At 39.9% G+C, this 20,302-nt stretch overlaps 1 long non-coding RNA gene and 1 pseudogene across 2 annotated transcripts; one reads left to right on the top strand and one right to left on the bottom strand.

Moving 5' to 3' along the window:
• The first annotated feature begins 6,657 nt into the window (after positions 1-6,657).
• Positions 6,658-20,019, top strand: LOC146890546 (uncharacterized). 2 transcript variants are annotated; one of them, XR_014998618.2, is made up of 4 exons: positions 6,700-6,769; positions 7,315-7,409; positions 15,587-15,656; positions 19,765-20,019. It is a non-coding gene; the product is annotated as an uncharacterized LOC146890546 (long non-coding RNA). The 2 variants fall into 2 exon arrangements; XR_014998617.2 differs by lacking the exon at positions 7,315-7,409 and having other exon boundaries at positions 6,658-6,769.
• Positions 10,362-13,065, bottom strand: LOC146890547 (small ribosomal subunit protein bS22, mitochondrial pseudogene; annotated as a pseudogene).
• Positions 20,020-20,302: the final 283 nt, after the last annotated feature.

The following is a 20,302-nucleotide window of genomic DNA, read 5'->3' as shown; positions in this document are numbered from 1 at the left end:
CTTAATTCCCAGTTGTACCAGGGAGTCTTTGGAAGCTTGGAGTATGGAGAGAGAAAACTTTAGTTTGCCTTCTCTCAAAACCTTCACTTGGGAGTCAGATGAGCAGAGGGGATTTCAACAAAACCCTGGATTCTGGGGATTCTGAGCAGTGTTCTGATCATTCCTCCAAAATATTCAACAGTATAAAAGTTCAGTTGGCTTCTGATGCAACACAGTGTTTGCCCTTTTTACCTTTCCTGTCAGTTTGGTAAAAGGACGTTATCAAATACTTCCATACTAATGATATACAAGAGTAAAAACTTCTAGCCCTTCCGTGTTTAGAAATCTTCCGATTTCCCCTTTGGGGCTGATATATTGGTTCTTATGGAAATGCATGTACCTCAAGAGAAAACCAAGCCTTTTCCTTCAAAGGCTTCCTGAGAATTTGATGGTCTCTTTATATGTAGATATTAGATATTTATTTTGGAGAAAACTGCTTCTTTATGTCTGTAATAATTTTCTTGATTTTTTTCACCCTCTTAAAAATAACTTCCTTTATGGGGTTAGGTCTACTGGTTGGACGCTTAAGACCAAGAGGCTGTCACGGAGCTTGGAGATGAGGGGTTGCTGAATACTGTGATTTATTTGAACACCTGGGGTCCAGTCATCAACTCAACATGCCTGACTTCACAGCTGGTCAGGGTTATTCCCTGGGCAGGTTTCAGTCATTCCTGGCTTTATTCCATGGATGATCTGTAGCGTAGCCTTGTTTTTGGATCCCCTTTACAGTTTGCAGTCTGCAAGATGGAGTCAAACTGCCTCCCTCTCTGGTAAGGGGGCCCAGTTGGAGTTTGAGGAGTTTCTGGTCCTCAGGAAGGTGGCCATCAGTCCACTGGAGAGGAGTGCTCCATCCATCAAGTCCACTGCTTGACGCCTATTCCACAGACTGGATGTAGGGGTCCCAGTGACTGTGGCTCCCTCCCAATTTTATGTCATAAAGTCTGGGAAGGATGTCTGAAAAGGAAGCAGGTCACTTTTGATAAAGGTTTGAAGCCCACCTGGCTGAAGGCAGGGCTGAAGGACGCCCTAAGGCTGGTGGACCTCAAAGATCTGCATGAAGACCAAATAAGTTCTATCCCTCTGGCCCTCGTGTTGTTGCCGACCCATTGTAATTAACGATGGAAGGGCTTAGTTAAAAAACCTCCTTTAATCAGAGGTTGGCTTCAGTGTAGTGTGGCTACTGTCTTTTTTTAAATAATATATTCTACATTCTAGCCTTCAGAGAGATAATTTCATGTTTTAGATTTGACTGTATGATCTCTATCTTTCCAATAAATTTTAACTGGAAGATATTTTATTTGCACTCTCTGTTCTTTCATTGTGCACTTTCTGCATCTAATCAGATGATTCTGTGGTTTCTATCCTTGAGTCTATATATGGTGTGTCACATAGAAAAGGCGTCGGATGAAATCCAGTGTCACTCTGTGATAATAGTGTGATAATAGGGAATCTAGGGATGGAGCACACTCCTCAGCTTATTAAAGACAATGATCAACAATACCTCACACAGCATCATGCTAAATAGTAAAAACTCTGAATCATTTCTACTAAAATTGAAACAAGAGTGTTCACTCTTTCCACTCTGTTCAATATGATATCTGTGATTATGGCTTGAGAATTAATAGGACAAATGAAGAGGATGAAGTAAAATACAAAAAGGAAAGCAAGAAGTCAAAGTATCTTTTTTTACAGGTGACATGATTCTACATATAAAAGACCTTACCAGAAGCTATAGCTGATAAACACATTGATCAAAGTAATAGGGTGTTGTATTAAAACATATATACATTAAAAATGTATACATTAAAACTGTAACCTCCTTATATGCTAATAATAAAACAAAAAACCCAGAGAAACTATCTTATCTCTAAAGCCTCAAAAGAAAGCAAAACGCAAAACCCAAGGCACAAATCAGTCTAAAGCAGTGAAAGATTACACAGCAGAAACAGACACCAGAGAAAGGAATCACAGGCCACACCAGGAGATGGACAACCCCCCCCCCCCCCCCCCGTGCTCATGAATTGGGAGAATTAGTGTTGTGAAAATGGCTAAGTACCAAAGACAATCTACAGAGTCAACACAATCCACCTTAAAATTCTAGCACAATTCCTCTTGGAAACTGAAAAAAAATTTCTCAAAATACTTATAGAAATACAACAGCACCTGGGGTATCTAAAACAATACTAAACAATAAAAATACTTCTAAAAGTATTGACACCTCTGATTTAGAAATGAAAAAAATGTCCACTGGCGTAAAAGCAGACACACTGATGGATGGTATAGAACTGTACCAGATAGAATTCCGCATTCCTGCAGCTGCCTAAAATTTGACAAATAAATGAGTAATATACATTGGAAAAAAGACCTGTGATAAAAGGTTCTGGACAAGTTCGATAAACACATGCAGAAAAACAAAATTAATCTTTATCTCTCACCCTGCACAAAACTTAGAGGAGAAAACAGGAAATATGGCTCAACTTATGGGGGCAGGAAATGAATTTCTGGATAGCACTCTAGTCAACCCAGACATTACGACCAACAGTTGAAAAATGGGATCTAATTAACGTATAAAAATGTGTGTGCACCATATGAGTGAAGAAGCAGCCTACAGAACGATGAAAAATCCTTGAGAGTTCCGTGTGTGACAGAGTGTTTAGAATATACATAGAAGACAAAAATCGAATATCAAGAAAACAAAAATATACCTAAAGCAGTGGAATCCTTGATCAGAGCAAGAATAGAGCACAGATAAACATGTAACTTACCCAAACTCTGAGCCTGGAATTACCTCATTTGCTTTATCACTAGGTGGAGCTCTGAACCCAAGTTTCCATCAATTCTGCTGTAGCCTTACTACCATCAGTAATATGATCTGACTGAGTTGTTAATATGACTCAGTGGCTAAGGACACTGGTTAATTTTGCTGCAGAGGACCCAGGTTTGATACAAGTACCCACAGACCCCTCTCATGACATAGCTAACTTTTCTTCCCAGTCAGCAATAACATCACACTCCAGGCTTAGACCAGGACACACATTCTGCAACCATCCCTTTGTGTACTTGACTTCATTCCACCCAAACCCTCTCAAATTTTAGGCCCAACCCACCCACACATCCTTTCTTCTGCCTCAATCTTTTCTGCCCATTTCAGATACAGATCTAACAAAAGACGTCCACATGTCCCGGTATTACTGCAAAAAATCAACAGCATGATCAAGGCACTGGCTTCTCTCTGAAACTTATCAGTCCTCTACAAATGTTCGCCAATGAGAATTACCAAGATGGACTCCAGGGCATGGAATTTAAAAGAACAATCATAAATGTCATCAAGAATTCATTGAGTTTAAAGAAGATACACACACATACATATGCTCACACACACACACACACACACACACACACAGAAGTCATCTCAATAAAATTAAGGTGAAAAAATCTTAAAAAGAATAAATGCCTGAGTAATGTCCAAGAAAACACAAACATAAGATTGATAAAAATGACAGAGACAATCCAGGACTTGAGAATGGAATTAAGTAAGGAGATGGAGACATTAAAGACTTTTTTTTTTAAAAAAAAGGAAGATAGAATTGAAAAATTCAATAACTCAATATGAAATGCAAAGAAAACTTCTAAGAAGAAAACAAATCAAGCAGAAGACAGAATATGAGGATGCAAAGATAAAGTAGAGAATTTGGGCAAAGTAAGCAAGAACTGTGAAAATTAAAAAAAAAAACACCACAGGAAGGACCATACAGGAAATAGAAGACAACAATGAAAAAAGTCAAATCTTCAATTTACAGACATAGATGAAGGAAATTAATCCCAAGTCAGCGGCATAGATCAGATATTCAACAATCTCTTCAAATGCCCCAAACTAAGAAAGACACAGCCACACTGACACGTCTAAGTAGCACACAGAACACAAAACACACAAGTCCAGAAAATAAAATCTTCACAGCATATCACAGTTAAAACACTACATATACAGAAAAAAAGTGAGTGTATTGAAACCTGCAAGAGAGAAAACACAAGCTACATGTGAAGAAAAACCCACAGAAAGAATAACAACTGATTTTTCATTGTAAATTTTGAAAGTCAGAAGAGCCTGGAGCAATGCATTCTAAGTCCTAAAAGACTATGATGGCTGGCCTAGACTAATATAGACACAAAGCTATCTGTCATAAATGAAGGAGAAAGTAAAACTTTCCATGATATAAACACCTAAAACATTTATATCCGACAAACAACCCTAAAGAAAATACAGTAAGCAATGTTTTAGGCTGTAGAGAGGAGTGAACATAGCAGACACCGTGGAAAGAAATATGAAGCCATAATGATAAAAACACAAAATACCACTGAGAATAGGAACATCACCACCAAAAATAAAAACACAATGACCACACATTTTAATAATAATTTTTAATATTAATAACCTCAGTTCTCCAACCAAAAGACACAGAGCGGCTGTTTATTGATGAGCAAAACCAATCTACGTGTTGTCTACAAGAAACACATCTTCGTTGTAAAGACACTCACCATAAAAAGATGAACGGAAGTACTCTCATCAGATGAAACCAGGAAGCAAACAGGCACCACTATCTTCATATCTGATAAAAGAAACTTCAGCGTAAAGGTAAAAAGCCTTTCCTAAAGGAGAGTTTATTTTGAGTATTTTTGCAGAAGACCCCATCTAATTTAAGATTTTCCTGACATAGTTCATGTGCTGGAATTTTGTGATGTGTCTATATGATAGATTTTTTCATTAAAATGTTTATTGAGCATTAGATGGGCTCTTTATATGTAGAAATTATTTATTTTAAAATATTCCTTTTTATTTTTTGATAATTTATTATATTTTTAATAGTCTCTCTCTCTCCCCCATTTTTTTTTCCAAGACAGAGTTTCTCTGTGTAGCCCTTGACTGCCCTGGAACTCACTCTGTAGACTAGACTGGCCTCAAACTCAGAGATTCACTTACCTCTGCCTCCTGAGTGCTTGGATTAAAGGTGTGCACCACTACCATCTGGCTCTCTAATCTTTTCCCCCTATAATATCTTGATTACACCATGAAATTTATTTTATACTTCTGTTCTTGCGGCCTCTACTTTTTGGCTTTCAAGCACTCACTCAAATTTATCTTTCAGGTTTTAGTATAAAATGTTTTATTTTTTCAAGACTGGAGAGATGGCTCAGTGGCTAAAAGTGCTTGCTGTTTTTGTAGAGACCTGGGTACAATTCCAAGCACCCTCTGAGTTGCTCAGTCTTCTGTAACCCCAGTTTGAGGGGCTCCAATGACCTCTTCTGGCTCCATGGGCACGGTGTGTGCATGATGCGCAGACATACATGTAGACAGAATACCCATGCATGTGCAACAACAAACTTTAAAAAACTAGATAACCTTAACCCGAGAATCACACACTTCCATTCCCTGTCCTTTTCCTGGCATTTACTTACTGCCACTTAGATAAAACATCACAGAGGCCATTTGTTGTCTCTTCTCCACCCTGTTTTGATTGTCCCTCAATTTGCTATTCTTGGTAGTAGATTAACATTTAAAGGGAAAGATTGGCTTAAGATCTAGAGAGTCAGCATGTCCTTCTTAACCTAATCTACAGGAACATCTCTTTCCCTGCTGAGCTTTTCATTGACAGAGAAAGTCATTTGGAAAATTTTCATGGGGGGAGAACATGCTGATAAGATCTTGTCATATAAAGGTAGAGCCTGAGAGCTTGGCACCGGGGTGAGCGAGAAGCCAGTAAGTTCCCGAGTCTGACAGTATCTGTAGGCTTTCCTGGGCCACAGAGTGCAGATACCTACTCACACATTGTTCTAATGTTCCTTGGGAAGTGTTTTTGATTTGCGTTAGTTGTTTTTGTGCCTCTTTTGTGCCTCAATGACTCAGGCTTTTTAAGAACAAGACCCAGAAAAGTCTTATGACAGCTTTAGAAAAACTTGATATCCCTCTAAGTTTTCTTATCTTCTCAGGCCCCAGAGACAGAAAGTATGGCACAACAGTGGGCAAAACAGGGCCAGTTATGTGAGCAGGAAGCAGAAACTGGATGATGGGACCAGGGAGAAGAAAGCCAGAATCTTGGGAGCATGGCTGGGCACCATGTGCAATTTGGAATCAACTTTGCATGATTTCTGTAGACTTTAGACTAGAGATGGTCATTTGTTGTTTGGTAACTCACCATGGGATGGGCAGAACAGGGCTGCCTTCTGTGATACTTAAAGCAGAGGAAGGATAGTGGTCCTGAATTTTATGTTACAGGAAGGCTAAAAAGCCTTTGAACTGACTCTAAGAACTGATTAATTTACCCAGAACACTTCCCTTATTTAATTTTTACGTCAAGAACAAAGTATTACTAAAATGTAAATTAAGATACTTTTAATATAGTATTTATATTTGTGGAGTTTGCTCTTTAATTCCATATGTTCTTGGGAGTCCCTAGATCTGTAGAAACATGTATTAGAAGAAAAACTAACCCATTTTTCCCAGAAACGGAAATTTCCAGGAATGTGTTCCGGCTTTGAAAATGAAATTCTGTCCTCAGTTTCCAATGTGTCAGGTCTCCCCTTAGAGTTTTGGCTCACCAAGACTCTAAAGCATTGTGACACAAATCCTTGTCACAAAAATCTTTCTGGGAAAAAACTGTTGCACCAATAGGTGTATCTTCCCACTTCTCCTGTGTGTGGAGCACCTTCCCACAGTGTGACAACTAACCTGTAGGTCTGTAATTTCGAGGGTACCAGCTTGGTTTCTCCCTGCCCTATGACTCTAGTATATAATATCATGCTTCATTCAACAATATGGCCTTACCATCAAGTTCCAGAGAGTAACCAAGAGTAATTGTAATGTCTGGGGGGAGGTCTATGAGACCCCAACAACTTGAAAAGAGGCAATTCATGCTAGGCACTGTGTTTTCATTTGATAGCCTACAATTCCTAAGAGAGGCATTGTTCCCACATAACAGGGTAACTACATTTAAACTCACTTTATATATGTGTTTGCATGTATAGGAGGCATATTAGGAAGCCCCTGATAGTGGTTTTCCATCACCCCCTTGTATCCTGACTTCCCATTCCCACACCATTTAACACTTTCTGCTCCATTATAGCCCTTCAATTAACTGCATTTTCCCTCCCCTCCCATGAAAATCCTTCTAAGGATACTCATGGTTCTATTAGTATGATGGTATTGTCCAACACCTTTTGGAAGAACTTGCGTGTACTAAATAGTTTCACAGTTTTTGTTTATGACATTCCTGACATCAGTGCACAAAGGTTCCGGTGTTCTCACACCGGCACGGGCACTTCCTATCATTTTCAGCTGAGAAGAACAATTCGAAGAACACTGAAGTGATTTCTGGGTATGGCTTTAATTTGAATTTCTGTGTGCCTTACGTTGAACATCGTTTTCTTTTTGTAACAGTGACTCAAAAGTCTTGAGGATGCCTACTTTGTAGAATTGTGAGAAACGGAGAGCAGATTCCCAGCTCATTAAAATAGTGTTGGGAGTCTTTTCTATACAACAGTGCTTACAATGGGAACTGGACCCACTGATTTTGGAAACCTAAATGTGATAAGATTTGTGAATATATTGCATGGCTTTTTCCCTACAATGTTTGTTCACATACTTTCTCCACTTTTTAAAATTTGATTTGTGGTTTTCTTGCTATTAAGATCTTATTAACATCTTAAATAGTTTGGTCAGGGGCCATGAGAACTACAACAGGTGACAACTGGTGTTCAGATGTCAACCCACGAGAGAGGAATGGATCTCTGATGGAGGCTAATACTGTTCAGACAAAGTCTGACCGACCATTGACTCTGACAGCTGCTGCTCACTTTTGCTAAAGCAGCTTGGTTTCTCCCCAATTCCTGTGCTGTAGCGTGTAATCTCACGTGATGTGTATATGTAATCTCATGATTACATCTCAGTCTTATGGGCACTTGTGGGTGATCAGGAAGGTGGCTTTTCGTTGGGCTGTATAATTTTGATGTATAGAATATATACTGAGATATGCTTCATAACTGGATCTATTTGTCCCACAAGGACTGTGGACACATAAAAACTGCCTTGTTCTTTGCTTATTAGGTGACTTCTCCCCACTCTGTGGGATACCCAGTGAGAAAATTTATCCATGCAGTCCCTTGTCTTGGTTCCCATTGCCAATTCTCCACTCCATTCTCTGAGATAGAAATGCTTCAGGGCTTTTACCATTTAGCACGATGCTCTGTGAGGTATTGTTGATAATTTTCTTTAAAATGATGAGAAGTACATTCCTATCCCTAGACCCCCAGCATTATTCTCACAGAGTGAAATTAGATTTCACCAAAAGCTTTTTCTATTTACCATGTAAATAGACTCAAGGATAGAAGCTACATAATCATCTGATTAGATGCAGAAAGTGCACAAGGAAAAAACAGAGAATGCAGATAAAATATCCCCCAGTTATGAATTATTGGAAAGGTGATGTTTCTCTGATGTTTTTTCTCAACTGTTTATCATCTGTGTAAAGGAGGACTGATGATTTTTTTTTTTTAGTTAATCTGGTATCCTGCTACATTACTGAAAGTGTTTATTAGTTATAGAGATTCCTTTGTAGAATTTTTTGGGGTCGCTGATGTAAACTATCATATCATCAGCAAATAGTGAGAGTTTGCCTTTTTCTTTTCCGATTTGTATCCCTTGGATCTCTCTCTCTCTCTCTCTCTCTCTCTCTCTCTCTCCCCCCCCCCTCTCTCCCTCCCTCTCTCCCTCCCTCCCCCCTCTTTCTCTCTCTATTTTGTCGTGTTGCTCAAGCCAGTACCTCAAGAACTATATTGAATACATATGGAGATATTGGACAACCTTGTCTTGTTCTTGATTTCAGTGGGATTGCTATGAGTTTCTCTCGATTTAGTTTGATGTTGGCTGTTGGCTTGCTGTATATTGCCTTTATTATGTTTAGGTATGTTCCTTGTATCCCTGTTCTCTCATGACCTTTATCATGAAGGGATGTTGTATTTTGTCAAAGGTTTTTTCAGCATCTAATGAGATGATCATGTGGTTTTTATTTTTTAGTTTGTTTATATGGTGAATTACATTGACAGATTTTTGTATGTTGAACCATCCTAGCATCTCTGGAATAAAGCCAACTTGTTTATGGTGGATGGTTTTTCTGATGTGTTCATGGATTCAATTTGCCAATATTTTATTGAGTATTTTTGCAACAATGTTCATGAGTGAGATTGGTCTGCAATTTTCTTTCTTAGTAACGTCTTTATGTGGTTTGGGTATCAGGGCAACTATAGCCCCATAAAAAGAGTTTGGCAATGTTCCTTCTGTTTCAATCGTGTGGAACAATTTGAGGAGTATTGCTATTAATTCTTTTTTGAAAATCTTGTAGAATTCTGAACTGAAACCATCTGATCCTGGACTCTTTTTTTTTGGAAAGACTTTTGATGACTGTTTCTATTTCCTTAGCAGTTATAGGTCTATTTAATTTGCGTATCTGGTCTTGATTTAATTTTGGTAAGTGATATTTATCCAGAAAGCTGTCCATTTCTTTTAAGTTTTCCAATTGTGTGAAGTACAGGTTTTTGAAATATGACTTAATAATTCTCTGGATTTCCTCCATATTTGTTGTTATGTCCCCATTTTAATTTCTGATTTTGTTAATTTGGATATTCTCTTTCTGCCTTTGGTTAGTTTGGATAAAGGTTTGTCTATTTTGTTTATTTTCTCAAAGAACCAGCTCTCTGTCTTATTGATTCTTTGTATTGTTTCCTTTGCTTCTATTTTGTCAATTTCAGCTCTCAATTTGATTATTTCCTGTCGTCTAGTTCTCCTGGGTGAGTTTGCTTCTTTTTGTTCTAGAGTTTTCAAATGTTCTGTTAACCCACGGATGTAGGGATTTTTCAGCTTTTTATGTAGGCATTTAGTGCTGTGACCTTTCCTCTTAACACTGCTTTCATTGTGTTCCATCAATTTGGTTACATTGTGTGGTCATTTTCATTGAATTTTAAGAAGTCTTTAATTTCTTTCTTTATTTCTCCCTTGACCCCCTGATGATTCAGGTGAGCATTGTTTAATTTCCATGTGTTTGTGGGCTTTCTAGAATAAAAAGATTATTGGAAAGATAGAAATCATAAAGTAAAACCTGAAACGTGAAATGGTGTGTCTGAAAGTCAAACGGAGAATTTAGGGGAAAAAAGAACAATAGTCACAGTACACTGAAGACATGCTCTGATTAAAGGATTTGTTTTTCAACTTAGCCCTTCCAATGTTTACTACAATGGGTCAGCAAGAAGAGGGCCAGAGGGATAGAACCCCACACTTATTTGTTCTCCATGCAGAGCTTTGGGGTTCACCAGCCCTGGGGCGTCCTTCAGCCCTGCCTTCAGCCATGTGGGCTTCAAATCTTTATCAAACGTGACCTGCTTCCTTTTCATTTATCCTTCCCAGACTTTATGACATAAAATTAGCAGGGAGCCACAGTCACTGGGACCCCCTACATCCAGTCTGTGGAATAGGCGTCAAGCAGACAGCCAGCTCTCTAGTGGACTGATGGCCACCTTCCTGGGAGCATAAACTCCTCAAACTCCAACTGGGCCCCCTTACCAGAGAGGGAAACAGCCTGACCTGGGCTTGCAGACTGCAAACTGTAAAGGGATCAAAAAGCAAAACTGCAGATGACCCTGGGAGCCTGGCCAGGAATGACTGAAACCTGCCCAGGGAACAGCCCTGACTGGCTGTGAAACCAGGCATATTGGGTGTTCAAATCAGACACAGAAGCAGGCCAACAGCACTCAGCAACCCCTCATCTCCAAGCTCCCCAACTGCCTCCTGCTCTCAAGCGTCCACTCAGCAGACCTAACCCCATAATGGAGTCGTTTTTAAGAGGGTGAAAAAAAGAAAAACATCACAGAAATAAAGGAGTAGTTTTCTCTAGAATAAACAGCTAACATTTACATATAAAGAGACCATCAAATTCTCAGGAAGCCTTTGAAGGAAAAGGTTTGTTTTTCTCTTGAGGTACGTGCGTCTCCATAAGAACCAATATATAGCCACGAAAGGGGAAATCTGGTTTCTAAACACAGAAGGGCTAGAGCTCTTTGCCCTTTTATATCATTAGTATGGAAGTATTTGATGACGTCCTTTTACCAACCTGACAGGAAAGGTAAAAAGGGCAAACACTGTGTTGCATCAGAAGCCAACTGAACTTTTATACTGTTAAATATTTTGGAGGGACGATCAGAACGCTGCTCAGAATCCCCAGAATCCAGGATTTTGTTGAAATCCCCTCTGCTCATCTGCCTCCCAGGTGAAGGTTTTGAGAGAAAGCAAACTAAAGTTTTCTCTCTCCGCACTCCAAGCTTCCAAAGATTCCCTGGTACAACTGGGAATTAAGTAAATGCCTTTGAATTGGAGAGTGAAAGATTTAATGCTGTTGAGTATAATACATGCTTATCATTCCTTACTATCCACCCAACATCTTATATCCTTTGAGTTTCAAAAGTTTATTATAAAGCTTTGTAGTAGGAAAAAAAAAGGCTTGAAAGTCAGGAATGAGTCACCATGTTCCTTCTCCTCCAGGTCCCTTGCAGCTTATCTTAGACTCTACCATGGAGACGACAGTCTACATTTCAAACAGACCTAGAGATCAGGGGAAAGACCAGGGGTTGAAGAAAAATTATTCTCCATTTCTCTCATTCTCTGCCTCTCTCTTTCAATTATTCTCCCCACCATATATCTCATTACAGAATTCTGGGTAGTGACCGTGATGACAAGGGCTGCTGCTGAGACTGCTGTGCTGTCTCCTGTACACTAGGGTCCTTCCGCTGCTGTGGGACAATGGTCTTGTCCTCTGTAAAGTTTTATCACTTGTACTTGTTTAATAAATGCTGATTGTCCAGTAGTCAGTCAGGACACCTGAGCAGGAGAATTCTGGGAGTGTTTGATGGCTGAGGAAGAAGCAACAGCTGCTAAAAGGCATTTAATTATAAATATTGCTGTATTAGTACAACATTTATATTTTGAAAATGCTTTTCCTTTAAAATTTAAGTCAAAAGATATATTACTTTGGAGAAGAGGTTTTCCTTTGTTTCCACAGGAAATGAGAGGCTGTGGATTCATTCTGAGTCAAGAAAATTCAGGTTTGACCAAGGAAGAATCCCAGAAAAATCTCTGACAGGAGCAGATGGCCTAGATGATCCAACATTTCAGAGGACCTCTGTTGAAGTTTTCTCTGAGTTCTACATCTAGAACAGCCTCAAAACTGTTGGCTGAGATGATAAAGCCTCACAGAATATTCCAGACAGGACTTGACCATAATACTAAATTTTCTTTATGTCCCCATAAGATTATCAGCACCCCCAATCAGCAGGAAGTAGCCTAGAAAACTATGCCTACATCCCCCCCCAAAAGGATTATGGATGTTTGTCTTTTTTTGAGTGTTGGTTACAAGTTGTTATAGATAATGGTCAAGAAAAAAAGCTAAACAAAGGAGATTAGATTCAGAGTTCTTGTTTTGAAAAAAGTGTGTGTGTGGGGGAAGTACTGTGGGACAATAGTCTTATGCTCTGTAAATATTTGTCACTTGTACTGGTTTAATAAAATGCTAATTAGCCAGTAGCCAGGCAGGAAGTACAGGCAGGGTAACCAAAACAGGAGATTTCTGGGATAAGGAAAGGCTCAGTCTGCAGTTGTCATCCAGACATAGAGGAAGTAGGATGAGAATGCCTGCCTATAAAAGGTACCAAGCTATGTGCTAACACAGACAAGAATTATGAGATAATGTAAGATGTAAGAGTTTATTAAAAAGAAAGCCTGAGCTAATAGGCCAACCAGATTATAATTGATGTAGGTCTCTGTGTGTTTCTTTGGAACTCAATGGGTTGTGGGATCTGGTGGGACAGAAACCTCTGTCAACACTCCTCAGACAGGCTTACTACCCTGTAGTAGCTGAGAGACTATTTGTCTTTCCAAACCCTGTCAGTGATTCTGTGAGCTTCAAATAGCTTCTTAATAAGATCCCCCATGTTCAACACTCTTAGGTGGAATGAATAATATTGTCAGCTGCAGAAGATTTAGAATTGTATATAAAGGCACCCCTTTATATATTTATATATTTCACAACACAGGAGGGCTAGAACTGTTTACTCTTGTTTATTATTAATATGGAAAGATTTGATGATATCCTTTTACCAAATTGACAGGAAAGCTAAAAAGGGCAAAAATTGTGTTGCATTATAAGCCAACTGAAGTTTTATATTGCTGAATATTTTAATTAATTAACTAGTCAATTAATTAATGACTTAATTATAGGGTTCTTACCTAACATGCACAAGGTCCTCTGTTCAGCACCCCCAACACACACACACACACACAGAAGCACAGACAAATAGAACGTGAAGGAGATGAGCCTCTTTCCCACCCTCTGAGGGGATTTTCAGATTAGGCAAGCATTTGGACTTGTCTGTGAAGATTCCTGGATTGCCTTACTTGAGGTAGAAAGACCCAAACTAAAGGCCAGAGTGAATAAGATGGAGGTTAATAGCTGAGTACTAGAATGAATTGCTCTCTGCTTCCTGAGGCAGATGCATTGTGAACAGCTGCCTAAAGTGCTGCCTCTGTGAACTCCCTGCCATGTCGGGCTTCCACAGTGGATCTGTGAGGTCAAATGAACTCTTCCTTAAATGCTTTATCAAGGTATGTTATGACAGCCACAGAAAAAATAACGTAGAACATTAGTCATTGTATAAATACAAATAAAATCTACATTGATATTCTATCTCGCTGTAATCAATATTATGATAGACACAGCTATATCACTTCTAGGAATAAACCAAAGGAATCCAAGACAATAGATTACAGAATTATATGTGCTTCAGTGTTTATTGTGATACTAATTCCAATAGGTAAGATCTAGAATCAGCAAAGATGCTCATCAATAGATAATGAATACTGAAGTATTGCATATTTACAATGACATTAATTAAGCTGCAAAGAAATACCTTTAAGATGTCTGTGGGTAATTATATAGAACTGAATTCTGTCATTTGTAGTGAAGTACAAAAAGATTTGTAGCTTGGTACAAAAAGATAAATAACACGTGTTCTCTCATATTTGGAAACTATTTTTTATATGACACAAAGGTAGAAGAAGAGGTGTGTGATGCCTAAACTTGATTATACGTCTCAAAACAGGAACCTCTGTTAAAAAACTGCCCCCATCAGACTGTCCTGTGGACATGTCTGTAGAAGAATTTTCTTGATTGCTAATTGATATAGGAGGGCCTAGCCCACTATGGGCAGTATCATCACTAGGCATGTGAGTATAAATTATATAAAAACTATTGGTGAATATACACTTGGTATCAAACAATGTTCCTTCATGGTTTTTTGCTTCTACCTTCTCCTTGAGTTACGATATTGATTTCCCTGGAGATGATACAGGACATGCAGGAAGAAATAAACCCTTCCTCTCCGAGTGCTTTTGGTCACAGTGTTCATCATAGCAACAAAAACCAAACTGGAGTGGTTCTATGTGGGGAAAGGACAAGGATGAACAGAAAAGGGAGAGAGATAGAAAACTTAAATGGGAAGTCATAACACTTCCTGCATGTGATTATATTACTAGAGGATATCATGACACACATCCCTATAACCATATACATTTAAAAAGACCAAAAAAAAAAAAAGAGAGAGAGAAACCAGTGAAACGATTTTATATATACCAAATGAAGCAGGTAATTTGACTTGAAGACATGAAGAAAGCATAGCACAAAAGTCAAATAAATATATTGCTAAAGAATTAGAATCAGTGGACACATGATGTATGCAAGACCCTAGGAAGACTGGAAAGACTGGGTAGAATGGCCAGAGCTCCTGAGACTCTATCCAGTGGTTCCTATAGCCCCATAGGGGCACACTTTTGAAGATCCGCAATGGAAAATCCCAAGAACCCATGCCCTGTAGGAAGAAGAAATCTTGTCTTCACACTAAAAGGAGAAAGATAGAACCAGGAAGAGAGAGTACAGCATTTTCTACCAAAGAAAAAAATCTGTTCCTGCAACCAGCATGTTTTATAAAAACAAGAGGACAAGGTATGAGGCCCACAGTAGGAACACAGATAAACATGAGGGACAAACAGCTGCTGGGATCAGGAGCTAACTGTTTGGAGGGCTAGGCCTCCTCTCCTAGGATTTCTGAGTAAGTATAGACAGAGATCCTAGATGGGGCTACCTTGCCAGGAAACCTTCAGAGCTTCCTACCTAGAAGACATAACAGGATAGGATGCAAGAATTCAGGGTTTCCAGGAGAACAAACTCCAGGCACAGGCCAATAGCGACATATGTCCCCAGGACTGGAGATCTCTCAGGAAAAACAGAGTGCGGGGCAATCGTTAGATCTTCTTTCTGGATTTCAGCTCCCGCTTTCCCGCATGTATGAGGTTTTGCAGCCATACCTCTCTATAAACCTAGCTGCACTCTGTCTTTGGGATTCTGTTTTCTCCTCAGCCTCCTAGGAGTTTCCAGTTCTCTCTCTTCTCTGTTCCCAGGCTGCAGCTACCATGAAGATGTTCTGCCTTCTGTTGCTGACATTCGGCCTTGTCTCCCCGATGGCCAGAGGTAAACACCATCACCTGTTAGAGCAACTCCCCATGGCTACGGAAACGCAGACTAAAGAGAGTTGGAGAATGCTGTTCTGTAGGCCTGAGGGAGAAGCAGGACAGCTTCCCTGGGTGCAGTGGCCTGCATTGATGATCTTAAAGTCTACAAACTATGCCACGGGCAGCACAGGTCTGAGCATAGCACAGATTCAGGGTTAGTCACAGGCAGCTCCAGCAGTTCATCACCTGTCTATGTCTTGTGTGGAGGGACCATCCTGTGAGGAAGGAATTCGGCTTCACTGCCTTAATGCTCTGCACACTGAAAACTCAGATCCTTGTCCAGAGAGAGGCATCCATCATGTCTTGTTCAAGTGAAATGTCACCACTCCTCCCCCAAGGCTTTGTCAGCCTGTCTTGGGACTAACCAACTGAACTGCAGTCAGGAGAAGATTTTATTGTGACATCCAAACCCATTTCCCAATGAGGAGATCTTCCCATATACAGGAATCCTGGACTCCTCTCACAACACAGGATGTAGCTGCTATGAATCAAAACTGTCCCTGAAGCAGAGATCTTATAATAGGGATCAAACACAGTTGAGTTTACGCACTGTCGCACACTGTGTCTTGGACAAGCCATGTTTCTTGACCTTGTTACCTCATTTCCAAAACAGGGGTCATTTATGAGGAACCAGAGCTGGCAAAAATCTATGAAAACTTTTATTATTGTGTGCTATTTATCACTTTACTTTAGAGATGTATGTTATATTTATGCCCAAGTTTTCCGTTCTGAAGGCAGGATCAAAATAATTGTCAAGAAAACTTTTTGGGGTTGGTTGTGGCTCATTGGAGAAGTGATTGTCTTACTAAACTGAAATGTTAGAAACTAGTAAACATCGTGTGCTGTGGAGTGCAGTACACGCTGCTCAGTTTATCTGGATGTGTGTATGTGTGTGTGTGTGTGTGTGTGTGTGTGTGTGTGTGTGTGTGTTGGTTTCACTGAGGTAAGAGTTGTCATTTCTTTCTAATGTTATGAAGTCAAGATAACAGTCTGGGCAGGAAAAGCCACTTGCTCTTATCCAACATAAGGATATGGCTGATATCCAGGTACATGGGTATCAAGATTCCTTTTATTCTTCAGATAAAAGAGATAGTTTTCTCTTTTCTCCTGTTCTGATTGGATTTTAATATCAGGTCAATGCTGCTAACTCATAAGGAATTTGGCAGTGTTCTTTGTCGTTATATTTTATGGGATAATTTGAAGAAAACTATCTGTGTATTGTTTTAGCACTTCATGTCTCTCATCTTCCACCCTTTTTCATATTGTTGTTTTTTAAATAACACATTAAGTCCCCTTATTGCTGTCCATAATCCCATCTATGTAAGGTTGTCCATTAAATCACGCAAAGCCTACAAAAGTCTACCTGCCTTCCCAGGGAAAAGTGACATTCCCTCTTTTATCTTTCATTAACTGCCATTAACTCCTCATTTAGGTGTGGAACATATGGGGACCCTCCCTCTTATTTGCCAGAATTATTAACGCTCGAGATCTTACTGAAGCATTGTACAGATAACCCCAGATTGTTTGAGTCCATGTGTGTAATAGTCATGTCCTGTCCAGGGCCCTCCTTTCACGTGCTCTACTGTACATCCTCTGGGTCTTGCTTTGGGTCCCCTCCATCTTTCATGACATGCCCCGTGTGGGAGTGGCTGTTGGTAGGTGTTCTTTCCATTTACAGCTGAGTACTCCTGATTGCATTTTGAATAGTTATGAGTATGCATTAGCCACTAATCTCATTAATTGGGTGCTTCTTTGAACACAGTTAAGGGTACCTCAAATCTGCAGATATAAATATTTATAAAGGATATAATAGCATGACCACTTAGCAAAACAGCAACCAAGGCCCTGTACTAGATGGTCATTTTGTTATCAATTTTTATACCGACTGCAGAGAAGCAAGCAAAGGCTCTGTCTGACAGTTTCTAAGAGGAACTCCTTAGTAAATGTGAAAACTGTCCTTCTAACATGCAGACACATGACACCAGGAGGTGCTGTCTCTCAGGGTGAGGATGGCCTACAGTAGGGTCTGCTCTGACCTTCACAACAAATGCCACATCCTGGAGACCTTCTACAACAAACAGTTATTTAGTTTAGTTTTTCTTTTGTTTCGTTTTGTTTGATATTTGTTTGTTTGGAAACTCTTACTTCATTTTTATTTTTCAAATTTGCACAGGTAAGAATAGGATCTAAAATTATATAGTTCATTTAGCCCGTGTAAACCATTGAGCAACAAGAAAGGAACAGATACCAATTAAAGTACAGGTTGTGAATCTGTAAATTTGACATAGGATTAAACAAAAACAGCCAACTTATTCCTCAACCCAGTGCTTACAAAAGTGATTTTGAGAACAGTTCAAACCAACAAACAAACAGGTATCTTGCCTTGTCTACATGGATAACATGGATCTCTGGATCAGTGATCTCTGGATCAGTGATTCTCAACCTTTCTAATGATGCAACCTTTTAATACAGATGCTCAAATTGTGGTGGCTAACCCACCATAAAATTATTCCCTTTTCTACTTCATAACCGTAATTTTGCTACTGTTATGAATTGTGATGTGAATACCTGTGTTTCCCAGTGGTCTCAGGTGACCCCTGTGGGTGACCTCAGGCTGAGAACTGCTGCTTCACATGGAACCTGGGGCCAGGCGGCAGCCATGCTGTTGCCCTAACTTATAGCTTCGATTCTCGGGTGACAGCACACAGTTGATTTCTCCTGTGTCTGCACTGCATTTTAATTCTTCCTATGGGGTCCTCCAGCCTCTATGCATTACGACATACAATAACAATTCTATTCAAATTTGATAACCTCTTTAAATGCCTTATCTCCAAACCTGATCACATTCTGAGGGCTCAGTAAGGATTTTAGAAATGAAAACAGTGATCGTGTTTATGAGCCAGCAAGGAAAGGTTTATTGTTTTGCTCAGAGTGTCAGGGATTTGGGTCCAAGTTGATCTGGCTTCATCTCTTTGGGCCTTATCAGTGATAGCACACCCTGCCAGCGAGTGTGATGGATGAGGCTGCTCAAGTCAGAATGGATACAAAGCAGAAGAGACTAAATTAAATTAGGAGGGGCGTGTGGCTGAGGTGTACCCACCAAAGACGCTCTTCTACTAAGTTTTTGTCAGCTCAGTGTATTTAAATTTGAAGCCCTGCCCCTGAACATCAATCAGTAGAGTCCAGATCCAAACCATAGCAACCGTGTATTATGCAGTTAAGGCTGGGGAAATAGTGGTGTGAAGGTCACTTACCATGAAGTCATGTAAAGGCTGTCTTCCTCATTGGACTCAGGATGGGAGAGATTTAGTTACTTTCTAACTGTGAGGTTCTGTCAAATGGGGTCAGAAGACAAAATAAATTGCAACTGGAGAAGCCTGTAGCATTTATCCAGGGTAGCCACAATGTGTGCCTGGCATTTCTGCAGAGAAGATTCTGCAGAAATTGCAGTTGAGGATATGTGGAACATATGTTCAAGCAAGAGGGATCTTTTTAATGGAAAGGAAGGAGGCAGGGCATTTTTTAAAGATATATTTATTTATTATGTATACAACATTCTCCCTCCATGTATGCCCACACACCAGAGCAGGGCGCCAGATCTCATTACAGATGGTTGTGAGCCGCCATGTGGTTGCTGGGAATTGAACTCAGGACCTCTGGAAGAACAGTCAGTGCTCTTAACCACTGAGCCATCTCTCCAGCCCTGAGGCAGGGCATTTCACAGAATGCTTGCAATAGGGTGCCCACTATGGAATTCTGAGCATATGGGCTATGCATTGAGGGGTTTTGAGACAAAGTACTAAACTTATTTGGGAAAAACCCAAGTTCCCTTTGCAACTGGATGTATAGCAACACAAGAAAACTCTATATAGTGCCCTCCCATTCATTCTTGGAGATGGAACTGTGTGTCTATTTTCCTAAGGGGCCCCTCCAACGGTATAGACAGATTCCTCTGAAGACTCTCTTGTGAGCTTACAGAATGTAGATAGGGCTTTGCCTCTGAAAACATGCCAGCATCATTATGGTCACATGTCAAGAGTCTTGGGATATCTGTTTTTTCCTTGCAGGTGGAAATAAAGAAATGGCCTCCAAACCTGAAAATGCTGACTTTTGTTACGCTCAAGGAGGCAAGTGTGTCCCCCATCAGTGCGAAGCACCTCAGTATCTGTTGGGCTTCTGTTATGACACACTGATCTTTTGCTGCAAAACAAGTGAGAATAAATGACAGACTCTAGAAGCCAACTGAAGAATCTAGAACCACTGCCTAATAAAGTGCTTTTTGAAAGATAACTTCCTTCAGCTAAATAAATCTTTGGTTCAATTCAAAAGAGGATAAAAATGTGACGTTCAAATGTGAACATGGCCAAAAGCAATGGTGCAAACACTTGAGCAATGTCACAACCACTGGATTTTTACAGACGGCCCCAAATGAGAGTGACGAGAGCCTGAGTGGCAACCAGGGGAGCTGATCTACCCACTGCAGCAAAACTCCAGAGCCTCTTGGGGCCTGGCAGAGAATGTCCCCACTTAATGTGGTCTCAGTAGTAAGCTTATAGGGATCATCTGAACAGCCATGACTACCATCTCTTCTGGTACTTAAGAAGG

This window comes from Myodes glareolus, chromosome 23 (genome assembly GCF_982192425.1).
Source record: "Myodes glareolus chromosome 23, mMyoGla1.1, whole genome shotgun sequence".
Classification (NCBI taxonomy): domain Eukaryota; kingdom Metazoa; phylum Chordata; class Mammalia; order Rodentia; family Cricetidae; genus Myodes; species Myodes glareolus.
This window is presented reverse-complemented; position numbering and strand designations above follow the sequence as displayed.